The 22786-nt window shown below is 41.3% G+C and overlaps 1 long non-coding RNA gene across 1 annotated transcript in view; it reads left to right on the forward strand.

Annotated features, from left to right (window-relative positions):
- Positions 1 to 22786, forward strand: part of LOC105071664 (uncharacterized) — a 294007-nt gene that overhangs the window by 263548 nt on the left and 7673 nt on the right. The window contains exon 15 of the long non-coding RNA XR_012511253.1: positions 22435 to 22483. This is a non-coding gene — a long non-coding RNA (uncharacterized LOC105071664). The remainder of the gene's footprint in view (positions 1 to 22434; positions 22484 to 22786) is intronic.

A 22786-nucleotide genomic window follows, 5' to 3' on the forward strand; every position in this document is an offset into this window, starting at 1 on the left:
GAAGGTGATTAGTGCCATGGAGAAAACCAATGGTGAGAAAGGAAATGGGAAGTGCCCCTGGGGAGGGGTGGTGCTGGTTCAAATAACGAGGTCAGAGAAAGTCCTCTCTGGAATGGAGACTTTCGAGCTGTCAGTGAATTACAGCCAATTCTTGTTATTTGTGGAGTTATGTTCTATAAAGTCACCACGAATACCAAATTAGCAAATACGGAACCATTGCTTCCAGTGGGAATATAATGTTAGGCTCCTATGAGCCTCTGTTCACAACACCTTTGTCAACCAATCAATTCATAACCCTGCTTTATGTGGGTTTCTGTTTAAAGACATCGTATTTAATATATATTGTTGAATCATTAACATTGAACTCATGCCCAACAGCATTATAATTCATGCCTGAATGGCCTGAATAAAGCTTATCTAGCACACATATTTTCTCTGTAAGGCACGTCACAGCCTTCTTACAGTTAGAAACACTAGACAGCATTGCCAGACTATGTTTGGAGGCCATTTTACACAGCAAAGTCATGAATAGAGAGCACAAAAATGTGAAAAACATGGCACTATTAGGCCATGAGACGGACACTCGAAAGTACAAGAACTGAACAAGAAGGCAGAGCATCTTCTTGTTCGAACTCAACTGGGGGCATGTGTGATGAGTATCTAAAATCTTTCATCACTTTGTACATGTCCTTGAATGACCCTGAAAATGCCCCAAGTATTGATTTGGGGGACTGCAAATAAATTTTAGCAAGCTGGCGAACTCACAAATATGAAATCCACAAATAACGAGGAACAACTATGGTTGGCTTGCTGGGAAATGGAGGTGGTTTCCTGGAAGACTGATTGATACTCACAGGTTTCCTAACTCCCTGCTCAGTGCTATTCACTATGTTATAGTCTGGGCTTATTTTAAACGTTCGTTCCCAATTGCTGTGGTCTAAGAGTTTTTTTTCTCTAAATTCACTCAAATAGTACTGAGTGGGAAAATGAAAGAGTGAGAAAAGCCAGATGCGGAAGCAGAGAAACTTTTCCATCCAGGAGTTGGCGTTCAGGCAGACAGCCTGCTTCTATTTCCTGTAGACCTTTAAATTTGGGGGCCTCAGTTCGAGCCACTGTGCAGGGATAATTTGTGACTTCTTTCCAATGTAATTAATTCCTCCTCCCCACCTCACCTCCAAATCCCCAACTCCCCTCCCCCATGAACATGGTCCAAAAACATTAATGAAATTTCTTTTCTGATTTGTGACTTGTCCCAAAGAGCATAAGTTCTCTAATTAGGTGCTTTTATTCAGAAAGTTGAGTAATTTTATGTTGTCTTTAAACCAGATTTTTTTTTCCCCTGGGTGACGCAATTCCAATTTTTTAACAAAAATCATTGAAAACAGGAATTTTTGTCAAAAGCAGTTTGAGAAAGACAGTTTTGGAAAACAGGACTCAACCATGCAGCTTGGCTTTGCTACAGGAAGACGCTGAGTGGCGTGGAGGGATTTTATCTAAGCTCAGGACTGGGGAGGGGAAGAAACTCAGGGGCTAGACCCAGTTCTACTTGTACACCCCATGTGACCTTGGGCAAGTTTCTCTCTCTCTGTGCTTCCATTTCTTCATTGGGAAATAGGAGATTGGATACACTATAGGGTAACTCCCAGACTTAGTATTCTGGGACACTGGAAAGATAAAATAAGATCGAATAATAGTCTTTATCTCTATCCATTAATTTATCAGAAAAATATTTTGAAGTATATTTTGAGGCTGAGTTTGTTTCTAAGAAAATCTTGCTGAGACCTAAAAAGTCTTAGAGTTTTTAGAATTTTAGAATCTGTAGTGGTTTTGAGACCCCATCAATGTACACTGAATGTCTGTACTTACATAGCCATGATGGTCCCGGTAACAAAGTCTACATTTCTTTACACAGAAGCTAAGATCTTCTATGCTCTAACTCTTGCTTATCAATTCAGACTCACCCCTCCTCCTCCCAACCCCTACCCTTTACCACTTTTCACCCTATGTCAAACCATGTGGAGTTTTCCTTCGGTCCCCTCTCTGCATCAGGCCTACTCACCTTTGCTCTCTCTTTGGAAAACCTGTTTCCCACTTTGTTCTTTTAGGAGAGGCTTGTTTGTTCAATTTTTAAGAGTCTGCTCGTATCTCATCCCTTCTGTGAAGGCTTTCAGGATTTTGCCAGATCTATATGGCTTCTTCTGCCCCATACCAGTGGAGGGTTCCAGCAAAGTGCTGGTAACTCGGATAAACTTACTTATTATACCCTCCTCTTATTTGCTAAACTGTGAACCCCTAACATACATATATGCCTGCTTCCCTAACCCCTAGGGAAATGATGGATACCTAGTTCTCAGGAATGCTTGATGAATGAAGAGTGAAAAAATAAATTCAAGATTAAAAAAAAGTATGGAAAACTAAAGAATAATTACTTCATTACTTACCCTAAATTATGGCATCAACCTCTACTTAGCACTAGCCATGAAGAATATGGACCTTGTATTGCCAGATCTTCCAATTTTTGAAGCAAAGCAAAAAAAAAAAAAAAAAAAAAAAAAAATCAGAATTTTTGTTCAAAATATTACTATTTTTAATATTGGCAAGACATTCAAAATTATTTAAAATCTAGTCTGGCGCATTTCACATTGGCCCCCAGGTATACAACCTTTGGCCTAAGAGAAAACCCATATTCCTTTGCGTACAATCTATGCCTTTCCAAACTTGTCTCTGCCTGCCTATATTCTCAACTTTATTTTTACCCACTCTTGGCAATCGCTTTCTTTTCTATCATTCTTTGAGAACAACTTATGCTTCTGTTCTGTAAGACCATTGCCTCTGCTTTTCCTCTTCTGGGCTTTTCTTTTCATCTTCAGTTGGAAAAATTCTCTCATATTTTAATGTCAGGTTCACACGTCTTAACTTATTTCTTATGAGACTTCTACTCCATAGAAAAGGAAAGCCTTTCCTCTAGGATGTAACAGAACTCTGAGTGGACTGCTATCATCGTTTTTGCTACCATATATTATAGCCACTTGTCTGAAAGCTATTTTAGAGCATTCTTTTATTTATCTATTTTTTAAAAATATATTGAATCTATTGTGCCAGGTACCGTGTTCCTGTTAAGGATTTGGATGTGAAATCAACATTGCCCCAGTTTCTAAAGTGCTCACAATCTAACAATAAAAAGGACAATCTCGTATTTATCTCTGAATCTTTAGCACCTGGCCCGAAATAATAGGGGCTCAACAGAGACAATTAAATGAGTCAAGTAAACAATGCTAATTTTCTCAGCATTTATCATGAACAATACACTCTGAAGGAAGCAAAAAATGTCCTTGGTATCTTGCAAATAATAGATACTACATAAGTATTTGGAAACATGGGTAAGGCATGAAGCCCCCCCCTGGATTTTTGTGATCTGCCTGGGAATACATCTATATACTATGCTGTATACTAATACATCTATATCTGTATAGTAATGGAAAATAATAATTACATTTGAAGTCCCATATAGGAAGTAGGTTATAAGTGTTACAGAAGTTTCATATAATGAAAAGGAATCATGGAATGATGTAGTTAAGAGAGGCTTCAATAAGAAGGTAGGTTCTGAGTTGTGAATTAAAGGATTAATATGTATATTATAGTTTGTATCTGCTAATCCTATACTTCAGTTTAAAAAAGGATTCATATGATTGGGTTGGAGAAAAGGTGTAGAGTAGGTGATGTCTACAGAGACTGATGGGGATGTAAGAATGGGTAAGGCTTGTCTGAAGGTGAGTAAAGGAGAATCCAACAGGGGGATGAACGCTTAATGAACACGTCTTATGGACCACACGTGCTCATGCACACATCATACACAATTATCTCATGTCCTTCCTCCAGCCAGGCTGGAAGCTCATGAGGACAGGGCCCTATTTGGGTCATCAGTGTTCCACACACTAAGCGCTATGTCTTGCACAGAGTAAACACACAACATTCATACTTGAGTGAATGAAGGACCCTATGGAGTAGATATTCTTATCCCCATTTTACAGAAAAGGAAACAAAGTTCAAAGATGGACGATGACTTTCCCAATGCCCAAGCCTTTAGTCAAATGTGGACCATACCATCAGCATCCCTTGGGAACTTGTTAGGAAGGAAAATTCTTCAGAACCATGGAATTTGAAATCCAAGTGGTTCTGATGTACACCAAAATTTGAGGCCTACCCTTTCATGGGAGAAGGTGGCAGTGCAAGTTCTCTCTGGCTTAAAGTCTTAAATTATGGTCTGTTTACAGCTGAAGAATTATTTGACTGCATTTCCTAAAGTTTGTTTTATGAAACATTTTCTAATATTCCCAATATTAATAAATATTATATAACAAAATTAAAATTTCCATGTCCAGATATGTTTGGGAAACACTGGGTTTAGCAAGGTTAAAAGGGTTTCTTTACTGTAGAGTTTGTATAAGACTTTAAAGTGCACTATATCGTGCATCTCTGTCATGGGAATGTGACCCTCCAGCCTTATATAAGGCAGTATAGATTAGTAGTGAATGTGGGCTTCGGTGTCTGACCCCTTGCATTCAAATTCTTTATCCTTGACTGTCTTTGTGACCTTGGGCAGTTCTGTTACCAGCTCTGTCTCTCAATATCCTCATCTGTGAGTGGATAATAATAATTCCTACTTCATGAAATTTTTGTGGAGATTAACTAAGATACTACAAGTAAAACATTTGTCATAATGTCTGGTATATAGTTAGCTTAAAATAGATGTTAGCCATTATAATTATTCTCAATGTCAATATTATCAGTATTTTTGGAAAATACAGCAGATTGGCTCACTCAGCACCCATGTCAGCCCCTTTCTAGGGTGTCTTCCTACATTGGCTGTAAATCTAAAACTGCGTTCACTAGACGTCCTTGAACTAAAGTACAGTGTTTGACTTAGGTTATGCCAAGCAAACATACTTCAACGAATTTTAGAAGAATGAGGCAATGAGTGGAGGCAGCCCAGGATGACTGAATCTGTGGGGGAAGTTGAGGCAGAAGCTTTAATGTCCCGTTTTAGCATCATGAGTCCCCTTTGGCAGGTGGCAGCAGTGACAGTGAGAATTCTGCTACCTATAGTCTCACTACTCAAAGTGTGGTCCTCAGACCAGCGTGGGCATCACCAGAGAGCTTGTTAAAAGAGCAAATGCTCAGGCCACACCCTAGACCCTCTGAATGGTAATTTGTATTAATTCCAGAAGATTTGCATAATGTTAAAGTCTCAGAAACACTCACTGGAGTCCTATGGACCGTTCTTATGGTGTAGCTAGACACCTTTACCGGCTGCATTTAGCACTTAACATTCAGTTATATAACACTGTTTCTGTAAAACTCTTTCTGCCCAAATTAGCTGGTATGGGTTCTATTAACTGCAACTGAAAGTTTGACCATATAACCGCAAAAGTCATTTGGTGGGTGGGGGGTGGGGTTTAGTGTGTGACACTTTTCAAAGCGCTTTTGTAAAACAATAGGAAGTCAAAGGCCACTGATGTAATATGGGGCCAGATTTCAGAGGGAAGTCTACTTTTATTCTCTTGAATCTGTTGCTCATAAAAGCAAAAGGAGCTTTGCATTAGCAAGTGCAAAAATCTTCAACTGACAGAACTGGATTGTGTTTAAAACAATCTGGAAATTTTCAGAGGAGGCACTAATTTGTTTCCATGCATTTTAGGCAAACATTTACTTCTCCTTACAGAAACCTTACTTCATATGTGCAAACTGTCTTGGTTAGTTACAGCAAGATGCTGAGGTCATGTGTTAGCAACTGACCTAAGCCAGTTGGGTTAAACACACATCTTAGATTCTTTTTGGTAGAAAGTAGGAGGTTCAAAGAGTTTGGGGTGGGAGAGCTTTAGCTGATCCCCCATAACTTTGCTACCATGTTATTCTCAAAGCTAATCTCAGACCAAATTCTTCCACACATCTAAACATTTCATAAAAAACAAATACATCATCAGCAAGCTGACACCAAAGGGGTCGTACATGTGTTTTTTAAAGTTGAAGTTCCAGCTCTTTGTCTTTTCGGGTTCTGTAAACAGAATTTTGAATAAAATGTGGCTCCCAAGGCAAACATAGTGAGTTTCCAGAGGGAGGATTCTGTGACCCTTTCAGTCAACACCAACCATCCAGGGTTAAAGGTGGAGGCACCATCCTTATGAGTTACAGCCTGTAGGTCTTGCTGGATTCTTACATCCTGCACATGCGAGAGTAGGGAGAATCTCTAAAATATATCAGCCAAGTCTTACACATTTCACCAGTGGGAGCCCATTCTAACACTGGTCTTGGTAATTATCCAACTACCAATTCTATCAATTAAAAACATTTATGACATCCACGTTGTTAGATAACAAAGCCGTGGAACTGATTTTAGCTGTGTTGTTATAGGTGCTTCTGGACTACAACCTTTCTGATGTAAAGCCAGCTGATAACCTTTGCAATACATAGTCTTGATTAGAATGCTTATGGAGACCTCTGGGTTGTAGTTTTTGACCTTAAGGCATGCACACATAATTTTACATTATTTATGATGTGTACATTACAGACAGTTTAAAAGCATGGGTGTGGGTTTGTTTGAACAGGGCTCTAGATTAAGAGAGAAACCAAGCTTCAGTCCTAATAAAGAATTTATTAAATCATTCCTTTACTCATTGATTAGTGAGCCATGTACTGTATTCTGAAGTGCAGGGATAAAAAAGTGGTCCCTGCCTCAAGGAGGGCAGAGTCTACAAAAGGGAACACGCAATGAAAACAATATGGCGGGAACCACGGCAGGTGAGCCCCAGGTGCTACAGTCACATTGATGATGGGTGGAGAATGAAATGGGTGATGTCGCTGAGGAAGTGACTTCCCTGGGAAATTGACATCTAAGGTTAGTTTTAAGGATGAGCAGAAGTTTGCCAGTCCATACAGGAAGACAAAGGTGGGTGGTGGTGATAATGTTTCAATAATGGTGGCAGTGTGCTTTGAAATCCACTTTGGTGATGATAACACCAATAAAATTACATTCTTTCCCTTCCCTCATCGCTCATACTCTGACCCATTTATGGGTTTGACAGAATGAAAAGAATTTGGATTGTTATATACCATGATCTGGAACTAATTGCTCCAGAGTCAGAAAACTAGAGAATCACAGAATTGCAACTGCTATGCCAAAGACTAGCAAGGTTCACAAGGTGTAAACCTTTTTTGTTTCTTATCATCACTGAATGATTTTCTCTTCCCCTTTCAGGAGTAAGTAAAGCATAGGTTTCCATAGCTTTTGTTATTTTATTTGTTTTCAGTTATTCAAGATATCTAGTAATTCCTCATTCCTACAGTTACTTACAATGTATTCCTCAGAACTTCTCTTTTCAAATCCTTATTCTGCTACATACTAAGTAACTGGACAAAGTGATTCAACTTTCTAACCCCCTAAAGGGGGTCATGATATTGACTTTATTCATTAGAAGAGTTAAATAATTTATGAGTGCCTAGTCCCGTGCTTATCACATAGTAAGAGCTCAGTACATGATATTCATAATAATGTTGTGTTATTAATAATATAAATAATTAAAAAATTTAAAGTATAATTTCACTGCATAGGTGAGCAGGGGAGACCCACTTATGGTAGAAGGATTGGCCTGGACCAGGACTCACTGAGCTGTTGATCTATCCTGGCCATTGTTTCCTTGTACATCTGGAACTGAGCTCACCAAGTCATCTTTCTATGGAGTGGCTCAAGATGGCAGCTCCAAGTGTAGCTGCGATTTGGCATAAATCTCTGTGCTGCCCTGTATTCAATCACACCCTCAGTCTCCCAGTTGCTGGAACCCTCCCCAGTGCTGATCCTTCCTCCCTGGCTTCCAGTGCTCAGGTCCTGGGTGTCTCTTGCAAGGAATTTTAATCCCTGCCTCCCTCACCGTCTTTCTAACCACTGCGTATCCATAGGTAGCTAATAAGGATCATGCTTTCCTCCACCAGTGGAAAGAGCACACACTTTGTAGTCTGAAAAACCTCAATCCAGACTTGGCTCTGAATAAACAGCATGGCCTTGGGCAAGTTGCTTCACTCCTCTGAGCTTCTGTTTCCTGAATTATAAGGTGGATATGAAATATGCATTTCAAGAATTGTTGTGGTTGAGGGAGATGATGCGTGTAGAGCATTTCATACAGTGTGGGTACAGAGTAGAGGCTCAAAAAGTGAGTTTGTTTTTTTGTTTTTGCTTTTCTTACATACTTTTCTGATAACTTCCCTCCTGACTAATGGGAAAAAAATGGGTATGGATTTGTTCTCTTGGCGTTGTAGGGAGAAAATGGTAATCTCTGTATGTATTTTGGTCTTCCATCAGCTCGTTTGCTAGTTTCACTGGGTCCTAGCACCTCCCTAGAGATCACAGATCTGAGGTCTGCACATCCCACGCCACCTCCTTAAGGCATGGAGTCTGGTGTATGAGACTGAGCACTCAGGCAAGCTTGACTTATTCAGTGAATTTTAAAGACAAGTAAACCAAGACATAGAAAACCAAAAATTGTGGGTAGAACCTAGAACTTGAACAAGATTGGCCTTTGAAAGGCACTTTGGTCTAGGGTGTAGAATGTTTCAAGGAGTGAGTTTTAAACGTCAACCCATGTAACCTGTCAGAACCAGCAGTGGTAGCGGTAACACTGAGGTTACTCCTTCCTTCCTCCCCCTTTCAAGGGAGGAGGTAGACAAGGGGGTGGGATTCAGTATTGACATAGAAGGGACAGAGCATGCCTACGGTCTTAGAGGAGAAGGGGAGGAGGTTTGGTCTTAATTCATTTCTGTCTTCCAACCAGCCCCACAGGCCTCAGAAAGAAGCAATAACAGAAGGAGACCCTGGAAACAGCTAGAAAGACAGCAGGCTGTAGGAACTGAATAGAGATAGGGATCAAGTCTAAGGGTGGGATGGCCAAGGACAGCCCAGAAGGAACCACGCATGGGACTTAGGCCCTGACCACGATCGCAAGGGGACATGGAGGCTCTCCTCTGTGTTTTCCCCATCACCGGTTGTAACATATTTGTACACATATTGTTTTGCGGTCACAGTAATTCTGAAGCACACATGCAATTGTTTTTGCAGGTTGTTGACTGTTCACAGGACTTAGAAACGAAGGGTGGAAGGAGAGTGGAACTGATAAAATACCTTTACAGGTGACTGAATTGAGATGGTTCCACCAGAAGCCCATTCACCACTGGTAGTTAGGTTAGGTGCCAAATAATGGAAAACTAAGAACAGATACTGGGTACTATATTCCAGGTATGTTCTCAGGAGCTTTATAAACGTTGTTAAATAAGCCTCATAGTAACTACATGTTACTATGGTAGTTGGTTACTAGTAGTTACTGTAGTTACTATGGTTACTACAATAGGTATTATTATTCCACTTTGCAGAAATGGAGCTCCTAAGATAACTGACTTGCATGTAGTCATACTCCTAGCAAATGGTCCCAACTGTGGTCTGATTCCAAAACCATTGTCCTTTTTCTCTCATCGTACTGCATTTGGAGCCCAATCTTTAGGGACATGAGTCCCTTTGGCTATCAGATAGTGACAGTCAATCTGGTACGCTTCCTTGGAAGTTATTTCAGAGATGATGCCAGATGTTTCGAGTCAATGGAACCCCTGCCTTCTATCGTGTAGCTGCTCCCTCTCTGTTTCTTTCTTTCTTTCTCATCTTCTCTTCTTTCCCCCACTTTTTTGCCCATGTGAATTTCAAGGAAAATGAAATCCGTATGTTTTTGGTTCATTTGCACTTAAATCATCAAAATATGATTTTGAGAGAGAGTGGATTTGCAGAGAAGTGAATTTTAAAGTCCTCTCTCCCTGGAAAACAGGACGTCTCGCTCTGGCCAAAATCATAAAAACTTCAAACTTCAAGTGTGAGGGTTCAGCTTAATACAGAGAAATAATGTGATTTGAGGGAGCTGTAATTTTAGAATAACACTTTGCTGCAAGCCAAGTATGAGAGGATATAAGCACACATTAGCGCTATCAGATGAAGACTTGTAGGTGCCCAGTTAAGTAAATGTCTTCTTTTGCTATCATCATCACCATAAAAGACATTGACATTGTGGGCAAAATAACACTCATATTTTAGGATTGGAAGAGATGCCAGAAGTCACATCACTCAATACCCTCAGTTTATGGATGAGGAAACTAGGGCCTTAGCAAGATCTGGGGGTGTACTCAAGGTCACAGATCCGGACTTAACCCCCTGGGTCCTGGACTCCAAGTTCATCGCTCTTTTTCTTGGCTTACTGTAAAAAGAAAAAATACATATGACATTCCATTACTTTTACTAAAAATCTTTCCAAAATATAGATCATCTTTGATTCCGAGCTGCACTAAAAAATCAAAAAATAAATAGGATTTCCTGTCTCTATGGCAAAAAAGAAGTCTCAGTTTGTATATCAGCATGAAAAACGATGGTAATTCACTTGAGAAGACGACTCGTGAACCTCACTCACAATGGTGTACATCATAGGTGGTAGTAAATGTTCCTTTACACATAAAAGGTAGGAAGCTAATTAAATAAAAATAGCCAATCTGTGCCAGTAACCTTACACAGTTCTCAGTAATGATAACAATATTAATAGCTGATAATTCAGAGGTATTATGCATTATTTATGAGTAAAGATTTTGCGGTCAGTGTCAGAACTGACTCTGTAAGCTAACTATGTAATCCCTGGCAAAGATGAACTACGTTATCCTAGGCAAGTTAAGCCTCAGTGTAAACATCTCTAAAATGGGATTAATAGCAATACTCATCTCATGGGCTGCTGTGAAGATGAAAGGATGCATATAACCATGTTTCTCATATGTGCAAGACAGGACATACTGATTTTGATAGTGTTAAATGCTCACAAGATACCAAATGCCTTGCTAAGCAATTTACAACAATTAGTTATCTTCATCTTTACAAAAACACTATCAAGTAGACATTATTATTATCCTCATTTTATATTTGAAGAGACCATGGTTTAGAGCAATGAGTAAGAGGGAGAACAAGGGGTCCAACCAAAACCTGACTTGATAGCACATCTCTTTAACCATACTATACTTTTTCATTAATATATTAGGTAATTTCATTAGGATGTCACAATTCCCTTATGATGTAGGTACTAGTATCTCTATCTTACAGATGAAAAATCCTTCAGCTTAAAGAGTTTAATATGTTGACCAAGCTCACAAAGTTATTAAGCAGCAAAGTGAAAATTAGTATCTTGTTTTCAGATTCCAAGTTCTGTGCTCATTCCAGTGTGTCCTGCTGTCTCTTAGGGAAAGTTTGGTCAAAACATAGAGTCCTGGAAAGACTGATAAAAAATATTTCAGAGATTGGTTGGGGATTAGAAGCTGGATACCACACTGGCTAGCATGAACCCAAGTCTGCTGTTCTTAGGTCTTCTGTCCTCCTGCTGAGCTGTGCAGCTATCAACTGCCATCCAGTCTTTCCACCTGAACTATGAGGCTTTTAGGGTTCCAACATTTTAGCTACATTTGATCAGATTTGCTACATTTGATCTTTCCAAGCACATTGGAGTAGCTTCTGTATTCCAGCCATCTTGTCTAGACCAGGTCTGATGGGAAGTGCTAATGAATCAAAAACATACGGATTTCATTTTCCTTGAAATTCACTATGATTCTTTCACTTGCAGGAATTGTGAGAACACTGTCTTTGCCATCACTTTCATTCTTGCTTCTTGGACTCATTATTACTAGGAGTTAGAAAAGGGAAGGAATGGGTCTTTATTTTGTTGAATAGTTTTATTGAATCAGTATCTATTGTTTCAGGCCAATGCTAAGGACGAGGGATGCAGAGATAAATAAATGCAAGTTCTTTTGTCTTCTTTCATCTCTGTCTTAATCAGAGCCCAATCAGAAAAACAGAAGACAGACAGGAAGTTTAATGTGGAGGATTTAACATGGTGAACTGGTGACAAACTTGTTAGAAGAGCTGAAAGGTCAAATGGAGAATGTGAGGCAACCTAGAGATTAGAAACTTAAGAGGAAGTTGGGGGTTGCAGGTGGGTGTAGCTCAAGTGGTAGAGTGCATGCTTAGCATGCACAAGGTCCTGGGCTCAATCCCCAGAACCTCCATTAAATACTAAATAAACAAAAATAAATAAAAGAGAAAGCTGCTCCCACCCCAGGGCTGTAAGGACCAAAGGAAATGACATTGAATGACACTGTTACCCAGGAATGAGGAGTACCCATTGGGAATGGGACTATATAGAGAGGGTGCTGTGACAATAAAGGAGAGGCAGACACTACTGGGGACACCTCTGGAACAGAAAAAAGGAGCAGGAATACCCCAGTATCTTCCCTCCTCCAACTCTCCAACCTTCCACCAGCGCCTCCCACTGCCAAACTGAACTGAAGCCATGGCATGGGTGCCTGGGAACCAGAGTTTCCCTGGACTTCAAGGCCCAGCAAGGTGGGGGAGTGGATAACACAACTCTTAAACTTCTCATTTCTCTTGTCTCCACCTCTGCCACCTTCCATCCCTCTACGTTCAAGTCACAGGACATTAAAACAAATGATAGGTAAAAAAGTTTGTCTCAGTTCTGACTGTAAATCATTCAACTGTCTTGAAAATCAAATCTGAATGCCTTACCCTATACACACAGCCCTATTTGATCTGAATTCTTCCTGCTGTTTCTATCTCATTTTTTGCCAATTCCCTAATACCAACTGGCTCCTATGAATCTACATACTCTTGTGTCTTTTCCTTTGGCCAGCTTATTGTCTATATAAATGTCTGGATTTTCCTCTTTACATGATGTTGTTTATTCAGTAGACATTTCCTCATGTTCTCTCATGTGTCAGAATCTGTGTGGAAAACAGAGGTAAGACATGATCCTTGCTCTCCGAGTGATTCTGGTGTCTTCCTCCCTCATGGAGGACTAGATCTGGATAAGACAGGACATTTACACAAAGCAGACGGAGGAGAGCACAGCTCAGGTCTTGGGGCTGTTTCAAAGGTTAAACTAGGGAAGTCAGGTCCAATGATCAGTTTCAAAAGGTAAACACAGATCAGAAATTAGAGATAAAACTGCCGATAAGAAGATAGTTCATCACTAGATGAGACCAAAGCAAGGGAGTTGAAAGCCCTTGTAATAAGTAGCCTGAAGATAGTTTAAGCTCATCTCCATTGACCCAGCTACATGATGAGCTGGTCTATTTCAGAGACCTAAGATTGGCCTCACCATTTATAGAATGGTGGAGATTGTCTGAGCATGTGTATTCCTTAAGCCCAGGGTTGGCCAACATTTTCTAAAAGGGCGAGATAGTAAATGTTGTAGGCTTTGCTGGAAACATGGTCTCTGATACAACTGCTCAACCCAGCCATTGCAAAAGTAGCCATAGATGGTCTCTAAACAAATGGTCATGAGTGGGTTTCATTAAAACTGTGTCTACAAAAACAGGTGTTAGCCTGTGGGCCAATTTCTGCTAAGCCACCTGACCTGTCTCCATGTCTCATAACTGGCACTACGTAGGTGAGCCTCTGGCAGCCATACAACACCCTCAGACTCAATCTTGAGGCCTTGCCTCCATTCTTGCACCATGTTTCCCAACCTGTTTCCTGATCATCTTCACTTCTTACCTCACCATCAGTTTTTTTTTTTTAAGTTAATTGTTTTGCTAAATTCCTTGGAGCTGGTATTCAACAGTACCTCTCCAGTGTTGACTTCTTTCTTCCTATGTTGGAAATTCCTCCACCATTAACTCTAGCTATATTTATTGAACTTGTATTAAGCATCTGGAATTAAATCAGGTACTTTATGTTTATTTAATCTATATTGAATAAATTGATGTTCTCATTAACTCTGTGAGATAACTGTTACTACTTCAATTCAGCAAATGTTGAACTTGGAGCTGAGAAATTATATACTTTATCCAAGGATACATCCAATGGATGGAATAGTTGGAATTTAGACCATGTATATTTAAATACAAAGTACAATTTTTTTCTCTCACTGTACTATCAAATTGAATCTTAAGTTTTTATGGGAGCACAAGTTGGCAGTGGGACTCACAAGGTTCCTTTGCAAAAATCAGCAGTGGTCTATAGAGAGAGAGATCTTGTTGTAAATGAGATAGCAGTGAGCTGGGAGCCATGTCCCGTGGGCACGGTCCTGGCCCAGTCTGAACTGGCTGTGTGGCATTGGCTTCTCCAGGACTCCACCTTGAGCCCCTGGGTCCTCTGCTATCCATCCTTCTTGCCTTCTGCTTGAATAATAAATTTGCTTCAATATTCATATTTCTACTACTGTGTTTTGAAAATTTACAAAACAATTCATTTAATAGTTATCCTTAGGATTTTAACAAATGTGCCTAAATTTTCTAACAAAATCTAAAGTTAATCAGTGACTATATCCTGTTCTCAAAAGGGGTACATCTGAACATGTTTTAATATTTCTCTGCCCAATACCCTACCCAAACCACCATGATATTGTTGCCTAATTTTAAAGTTCCAGTTTATTTTAAGCACTTGCATGAATAGTCATTCTTATTGTTCTTATTCATATTATATTCAATACTTAGTTACTTATGTAGATTTACCAATTAGTCTGCAATTTTTCTTATACTTCTTATATCTACTCCTATCTAATAGTTTTGTTCTGTTTTGTTTTGTTTTTCCAGTAAAGTAGGTATGAAGTGGTGGTATCTTGGTGATTACTTTGTTTGTTTTTAATTTTACTTTAAAAAAATCTCCCTTTTTCTTATTGTTGCCATTGTTTTCCTTTAATTCTTTGAACATTTATGCATGTTAAATTTCTTTTCAGGTTACAATGTTACCTTTAGTCCTCATATAAGTGTCCCTATTTTGGAGGGACTTACGTGCATTGATTTATTATGCATTTGAACATATATATACATGTTATATACATAATGTTTAAATGTAATATATTTCATGTATATGTGTAATATATATGTAATGTTTTGGAATTTTGTTCTGTGAGTTCATCTTCTGTGTGAGTTATCGTACGCAGGGTTGTTCTCCCACATTCGCACGGGGCTGTGAACATCCCATCTGGGTTGTCACCTTAGTATCATTCCTGCCGTTTCTACATTCTTCACTGCACCTAAGAGTGAAATGTGAGAACTGCAATTCCCAGACTCCTTGGGATAGATTTTGACAATAAGAAACACATAAGATTTAGAAAATGGGGAAGCTGCTCTCTGGCCACAGCTACTGCGGGAATACGCAGGAACATTGACAGACAGCAAAGGTGGGGTTTTGCCAAGTGTCTTTCAGATAGCCTCATGAACAGGGGCTCAGCAAACTTCTTCTGTAGAAGACTAGGGATAAATATTTCAACCTTTGCAGGCTATATAAGGTCTCTGTTATATATTCCTTCTTCTTTTTTACTTTCTATATAAATATTAAAAAAATTTCTTAGGTAGCCAGCTGACAATAACAGGCTGTGATCCAGGTCTGGCCCACAGGCCATGGTTTTCTGACTCTTGCTCTGGTGAATCTTCCATTTCAAGCAACTGAGCTCACTGATGGCAGTCTGCCCGCCATTTCCTGTACTTCCAGATCCTAACAGCCAGGAATGACCTTCCTGATCTTGTTCTCCAAGTCCTTCCAAATGCTGTGTAAGGTTAATTCCCTAAAGTAGGTTCTGATTTTCTGACCAAATTCAACAAGGCACTTCAGTGTTTGTCCTTGACCAGATGCGATAGAGTTTATTCCATCTAAATTGTTTTCCATGTTAGTTTCTAGGATTTTGGTTTCCCACACTGATAAGACAAGTCAAATTTGTTCCCAGTAAGGCAGAATTTTAGAATTCCCATCTCATGCTATATTCCACCCTCAGAAAGGGTACATAGGCTTGCTATTGGCTATGGCCTAGTTCTACTTGTTGGAGATTTTCAGATCCTCTTTTGTGGACAAAAAAAAAACCTATTGTAACTCCTAGGTCCATGCAGGGGTCCTGGCTGCAGACCCTAGAATGCTGACCCAACCCCTTCCCAACATGAGCAATTGAAACTTCAGTTCCTGAAACTTGTGTTGGACCTAATTCCCTCGGGAGCAATTTATCCTCACCTTCCACTCACCACTGGGGTTCCCTCTAAATTTCTGGCAGAGGGAGATTTCCCTTCCTTGCTTTGTAGTTGGTTTATGTATTTTTATAAATGTTTCATCCAGAATTTCTATGAGTTTGAACTGTGGAAGGGGTTATTTTCACATGTACTTAATCTACCCTCTTGACCTGGAAGTCCAGTGTTCCCATCTGTGAAGTAAGAGGGTTGTGTTTAATGATTCCCAGAGACCCTTCAAGCACTCTGCAGTTCTAAGTTGCTACATCTAGGCACATTGTGTTTATATATAAATATTGCTGCCAACACTCAGACACATGTGCTAGCCTGGTGGTTATTTATCATTCAAGGAAGACCGTTTGTAGGAGGTTAAGCCAGAACACATTTAATATTTGGCAATGGAAAGGAAAAAAAATGCGGCCAATATGTTGCATGCAGTGATTAAATTCATCACGTTAACCAATGCTAGTGAATCCAAAATCCACTCTGCATCAGCTGTTGTTTACAACAGTACCATTCATTTGTGGAAAGCAAAGTATTAAATAGCACAAGACAAACTTCACTTGATACCTGGATTATATGCTTCCCATGTGTAGCAGCCTGTAAGGATGTGGATTAGAGGCCACCTATAGCAGAAATCCTTAGATTCCACACATTACTCATCCTTTCAATTGGAAAGTTAATCTTTAATTTCACTCATTCATTCACCATATATTAACCAAACACTCACCATGTGCCGCACATTGGGCTTGGTGGTGGGGAGGGCGGAGCGCTCAGGCAAGTCAGAGGTCCAGGCCTCACAGGGCATGGGGTCTTCAGAGGAAGATAGGTGCGGGACATATGTTACAAGCTTGTCAAATGAGATTAAAGATTAAACAAAGGGACCCATGACAGTGACTCAAAGAGGGAGCTTGACTGATCTGGAAGGTCCTGGAAGGGTCACTTGCACAAGTGAAGTTCAGGCTGAGACCTGAAGTCTGAGTGTTAGCCAGGCAAAGATGTCCCCAGGCATGATGGAGAGTTGGGTGGCAACTTGGAGAGCAGGAGGAAAAGAGGGCTGAATGGGCAACAGAGGGAACATCTCTGTTAGTGAGCCATCAGTGAGTTTTAAGTAGTAAGTGATACAGTCAGATAAAGAGATCCCTCTAGCGTCAACGTCGAGGGCGGGGATGGGGGTTAAATCAGAAGGCTTCCTTGGTGGTCCAGGTAGTGGCTGATAATGTCATGATGAAGGATAGTGGCAGTGAAGAGGGAAAGAAGTAGGTAGATTTTTAGGAAGTAGCATGTACAAAACTTGGAGCTTGATTAAATGTGGGGTTTGAAAGAAAGTGAAGACTTCCAGTTTCTGGTTTGAGTCACTGTGTAGATGGCGGTTCCATTTACTGGGAAAGGGATGCTGAGGGACAGAGAGGGAAAGAAGAGGGGACGGGGAAGAGTTGAGGAGAAGGGAAGAGAAAGATCAGGGTTCAGCTATGGACACATCAGTTCTGGAGAAGACGCAAGTGCTAGAATTGGGACAACCTGGTTCTAGAAGTAGGTCTGCCACTTCCCTGCTATGTGCATATAGAAAAATTATTTAAAATTTCTGAGCCTTAATTCCCTCACATATAAAATGAAGATTATACCAGTTTTCAGTGTATTTATAAGGCTCGTGAAGACAAAATGAACAATGACTGCCATAGACTAGATCAATAAGTAAGATTTCTCACCTATCCCCTGCCTAGTCAGTCTTATCTGTCAAGTCTTTCATTGAGGGAGTGGTGTTCAGTGACAAGCATCCAGCCTGGGGGTCAGAAGACTTAAAGCTGTGCTTATCAGTAAGTTGCTGTGTGACATTGGGTGAGTGACTGCCCCTCTCTGCGTCTCAGTGTCTTCTATTTGCTGAGGGACTCAGACTGGATGAATTCTAAAGCCTCTCCCCGTTTAACAAGTCAATGATACTGCAGCCAGAATGTTTACAGATCTCAGGATATCTCCCGATGTCATACTAACCCTGAAGAAGTATCTCATGGGCACAGGATTGTGGGGGAGGGGAGATGTATGGAGAAGTTTCCTATTTCAGTTTCATTCAAAGCAACATAAATCATCTTCTCAGCAAGCAGCCTTCCTTTACTGACAGCGGTGACACGCCAACTGCCTTGATGTGCTCACACTTCACTCTTCTTGTCAGATCTTAATGGTGAGAGAGAAGCGTATTGGTTTCTTACAACCAAGAGCTCTGTGGAATGAGAGTGCTTGGAAGAGAAAAATACATGAAAACGGAGAATGCCACAAAGCTGTATTTTCACGACAGCACAGAGAAGCAAGAATCTGTTTTTCATTATAAATGAGAATGTTTTCCTAGATGGTGTAGGCAGCCATAAGGGTAGTCTTCTGGGATGAGGGGATTGATGTCTCCAACGTACACTGTTCTGGTTAGACCACAACTAGGGATCCTGTTTGAGAGCTGTCATGTTCGAAACCTCAGGCCCTGGACTCAGACAGTCCTGGGTTCAAAATATGACACGACTATTTTCTAAAGCTGTGTGATCCTGGAAAAGTAATATAACTAGTTTAAGCCTCAGCTTTGTCACCTTAAAATAGGGATAATAATTGTGGCATCATCCCCAGAGGTTTCTTGTGAGAATTAAATAAGAGTGTAAGTAAAAGGGTTAGCATGCTGCCCGGTAAATCATGCAGCAGCTGCTGCTGGCTCACTTTAGACCCATAAAAGCTTCAAGACCACGTCCCTTGTGGAATCACTATGTTAACCGAAGGTGCTTGCTGAGAGAACGAATCTTCGGAACTTATGATCATAGGTTTCAAAAGACTAAAGGGCAATACTGAGGAGGAAATAGATTTGTAGGTGGGGTTCGTCCACCCGCTGCAGAGCTGGGTTATATGGCTTTTAATGTCCCTTTCCAGTCTGAGATTCTGGGACTCAATGGAGAGTCTAGAAATTTATTTGCTCTTCCATTTACTTGATGTTTGCAGAGTACATACTATCTTTGTCAGGTGCATAAGGAGACAGAAACAAACAAGATATGCTCTTGACCTTCAAGGAGCTCACAGTCTAATCTGCTATCAGAAAAATCACTGGGCAGAGTCAAGACACCTGGTTTCTATGATCAAATCCATACTCGAGCATTAATTTTTTTATGCAAGTCGTTTGTCTTCCTTATACCTTCATTTTTCCCCTCTATAAAGTGAGGTTCATGTTAGCCCTAAAAATTTAGTTATTTTGACAATCAAATGAAGTAATAGATGTGGGGTTCGCATCCAAGTTTGGTGGAATAAGCAAGTGTTAGGTGATGAGTGAGACTTCTCTTGATTTTCATGGAATTACTGCTAAGACCTAAAGATGAGAACAAAGAGCTTTTCAGTATCCCACATTCACATGTGAGATAGAAAAGTGCCAACATTTGGGAGACAGTGCCCTCCCAAGAAGGCTTGCTGAGAACATGCTCATCTCCTTTCTAATTTCATAGTAAGGGAGGACTGGCACAGAGGAGGGGCATCCCAGCTTAGGGAAGGGCTCATCGTTTGCCTTCACTTCTCCAGGTGTTTCCCCTTCCTGGGGCACAGGGGAAAAGGACCCATGAAAAGTGCTGATAAAGACTGAGGGTGCTCAAATAGTGTGTCCTCCTCTAAGCTGGAGATGTCTCCTCTTGGAGTTGCTTAGACAACGAATCAGCAGAATGCCCATCCCAGGCAGGGTATGAGACAGACAGGAGAGAGATGGTGGAGCTGAATGCCAAAGGGCAATCCGCAAGGACTTGGGGATTTTTCTTCATCAGGGAGTGGCTGGACTTGAGTGATTTTGCTGGCATCCTTGTGACAGGATCCTTAGTAAGTGGGGTATACCAGAAGCAAGAGAATGTGGCTGGATGCCCTTGATGGAGTACTGAACGGGAGGAGAAGAGGTCAAATGCAAACCAATAATTTCCAGTAGAGATGATGATTGGTGTGCTCTCTGCATCAAAGGAAAGCCAATGGCCAGTCATCAGCAGAGAAACACCACAATCCATCTAAGAGAATCCAGCCACCTCCCCTAGCACCATCACCTAAGAGGGGGCAGTGTGTCTTTCCTTCTTCTCCCACCTCACCCACCAATAGCATGTAGGAATCACAGGGGTAAAGCGGGTGAGTGATGTATATGAGACCTGATCATGAGCCCTGTGCTCAAGGACGAGAGCCTCTAGCCAAACCCACATGGGGTGAGGAGGAAGGATGACAGCAAGTATGAGATTGAAGTTTTAAAGTGAATGGCATTATCTTAGAAGATGGAATAAGATTTTCTTAGTAACCAAGAGTAACTGAAAGCTCTGGAGTCTCATTGAGGCGTGATGTAGGGAACTTGCATCCTGCTCTAAAAGGGGGATTTAATAGAATATAGTTGATAAATGTTAGAATAAGAATAAAACTGTTCCATGTTTGTTCTTCAACACATGGAGACATCTCGCTAAAGCTGGTGTACTGAGAAAAGCTTAACAAATGGAAAAGGTCATTACATGCTCCCTGTTGCAAAGCACATTGATCTCTGTGAAGATCCCAGCAGGAAGCAGACGGTGTGTACCCAAACTGGGCGACTGAGGAAAGTTTAATAAAGGGATTATTTACAACAATGTGTCCAGAATTTATGGAAACCGAGAAAGAATGGAGCAGTGCTACATATGGACTACCAACAGCTGGGAGCTGTGATTACCAAGAGGCCCAAAGGGTCTGGGAGGGAACACAGAGCCCAGCTGCATGGAAAGGGCCCCCTGACAGAAGGTGTGGCCTTTGGTGAAGGACATTAGCTTCCAGGGCAACCCAACATGGAACTTGCTGATGTCGCCTATTCAGGTCAACCTTCCCAGGCAGCGCAGAGAAGGAAGGATTTTGATTCTATGGAGACTAGCCAGCATGTCCCCCAACTCTTTCCTTTAGCCATCCATGCTGACTTGATCGAGGCAAGTAGAAAACTGTCGTTCCTTGACACCGTTCTACCCTCATCTCAACTTTTGCTAGTTACCATCCATTTAACTGCGGGTGTCAGATCCGTTGCCTTTGGGAAGCCTGAAGACATTCTCTGGGAATCAGTGAAAAGGAGGCATGTCAACACATCAGCTCCCTTCACCCCTCATCTAGTGGGCTTTGGAATTAGCACTTCTGCTCTTCTAAATCTTACAGTGTTCTGATTTGGGGGGGACCTCAGGCATCTTTCTCCCAACTGTGCATATCCCTTGGGGGTGATCATGACCCACTTTGGCCAGTCCCCTGTAGAGCTTAGGAATGGGGGGAAGAGGCCCTTTCCTGTGTTCCACAAAGGGACAGGCCCTGTGTTTGCTCCTTCTCCATCTCCAAATGCTTTGTCTCTGTCAGAAATTCCTGGATTTTCCTGAGGTTGTGCAGTGCCCAATATAGTGATCTGGACAAAATAGGTACTGAGTAAACTTTTTTTTTTTTAAATAGCAGAACAGGAAGTAGCAAATCCAGGTCTGTTTGAGTCCAAAGCTGCTTTCCTTTTTCCCAAAAGGATGTTGCATTTTGAGGGAATTTTCTGGTGAGCCCTGTCAGAGGCCATCAGGGAAGCTCCCTGTATGATAGCAGAGTGTTCTAGACTGTGCCTCAGCAGGTCAGACCAGCCTGGATCAGAAAGGTTTGCGTAAGGTCATTTGTATCAGCAAGGTTCTTATGAGGAGACTACAACAGAGTGGGGTTCAGCACCTGGAAGAGATCCAAGGGGCTGTGAAGATGCTTATGAACTTTGATTGACATTTGCGGCATTCCTATGAGATGCCACAAGCCACAGTAGACACTTCACTGCTGCAGGCTTCCAGAATTCTCCCAGGAACTCTGCCATGTAACTGACCAGACCCCTACTTGACAGGTGAGGAAACTGAAGCTCAGAGAGCCAGACTCATTTATGTAATTCGCCTCAGTGCTAGAATTCCAACTCAGGGTCATCTGAGCTGAAAGCCCATTCTCTGCACCAGGCGTCACTCTGCGGGGCGTTCCCGGGTCAGCCCAGCTCCCAGAGTCACGCTCCCTGAGCTTTCAGAGAAACCTTGATAGCCCTCATGCATTAGCTGCCCTAATGCTTGCTCATGGTGGTGGTTGAATCTGTAGAGAAATGTTCATCCACTTAAGGACCTGAATCTGTCTCAGAAGGGGCTCTTCTGGGTGCTGTGAGTTTCATCACTGGGGCAGATGATAATGCTGCAGGAGGAGACCCTCCCTTCCACTGCGGGCACTAAACCAGCCCTTTAAGCCGCGTGGCTGGAAGTGCAGCAGATGCCCTCAGTGCCTCACCCCCAACCCTGCTGGCTGCCTCTACATCTCCTGTATCATTTGGTGCACCTCATCAGACTCCCAGATGCTGCATCTTTCTATTTTCAGAAGCACAAGAGGACCACCCTGTTCAGCACATCAGGCTGGAAGTCCTAGGGTATGAAGCTTCAGTTCTCTGGGTGGTAGCTGACTTAACATACACCTTTTATTGACCATCTTCCCGCCTCTGTTTCTCTTCCCCATTTACCTACCACGGCTGTCTGCATGACCCAAATAAACAATTTGTATGCAAATCCTTGCCTCAGGTTCTGCCCCTGGCGGAGCCAAAACTAACAGAGTCGTGGTTTTGTGTTTGACTCTTGCTCTCTAAGGACATTTCTAAACTTCACTCAAAGTACAACAGTTGCTTTGGTTCTAGGGTCGCATTCGTGTGGTATGAAAAACAGCAACAACTAATAAC

The sequence above is a fragment of the Camelus bactrianus genome, chromosome 13, assembly GCF_048773025.1.
Source record: "Camelus bactrianus isolate YW-2024 breed Bactrian camel chromosome 13, ASM4877302v1, whole genome shotgun sequence".
NCBI lineage: Eukaryota > Metazoa > Chordata > Mammalia > Artiodactyla > Camelidae > Camelus > Camelus bactrianus.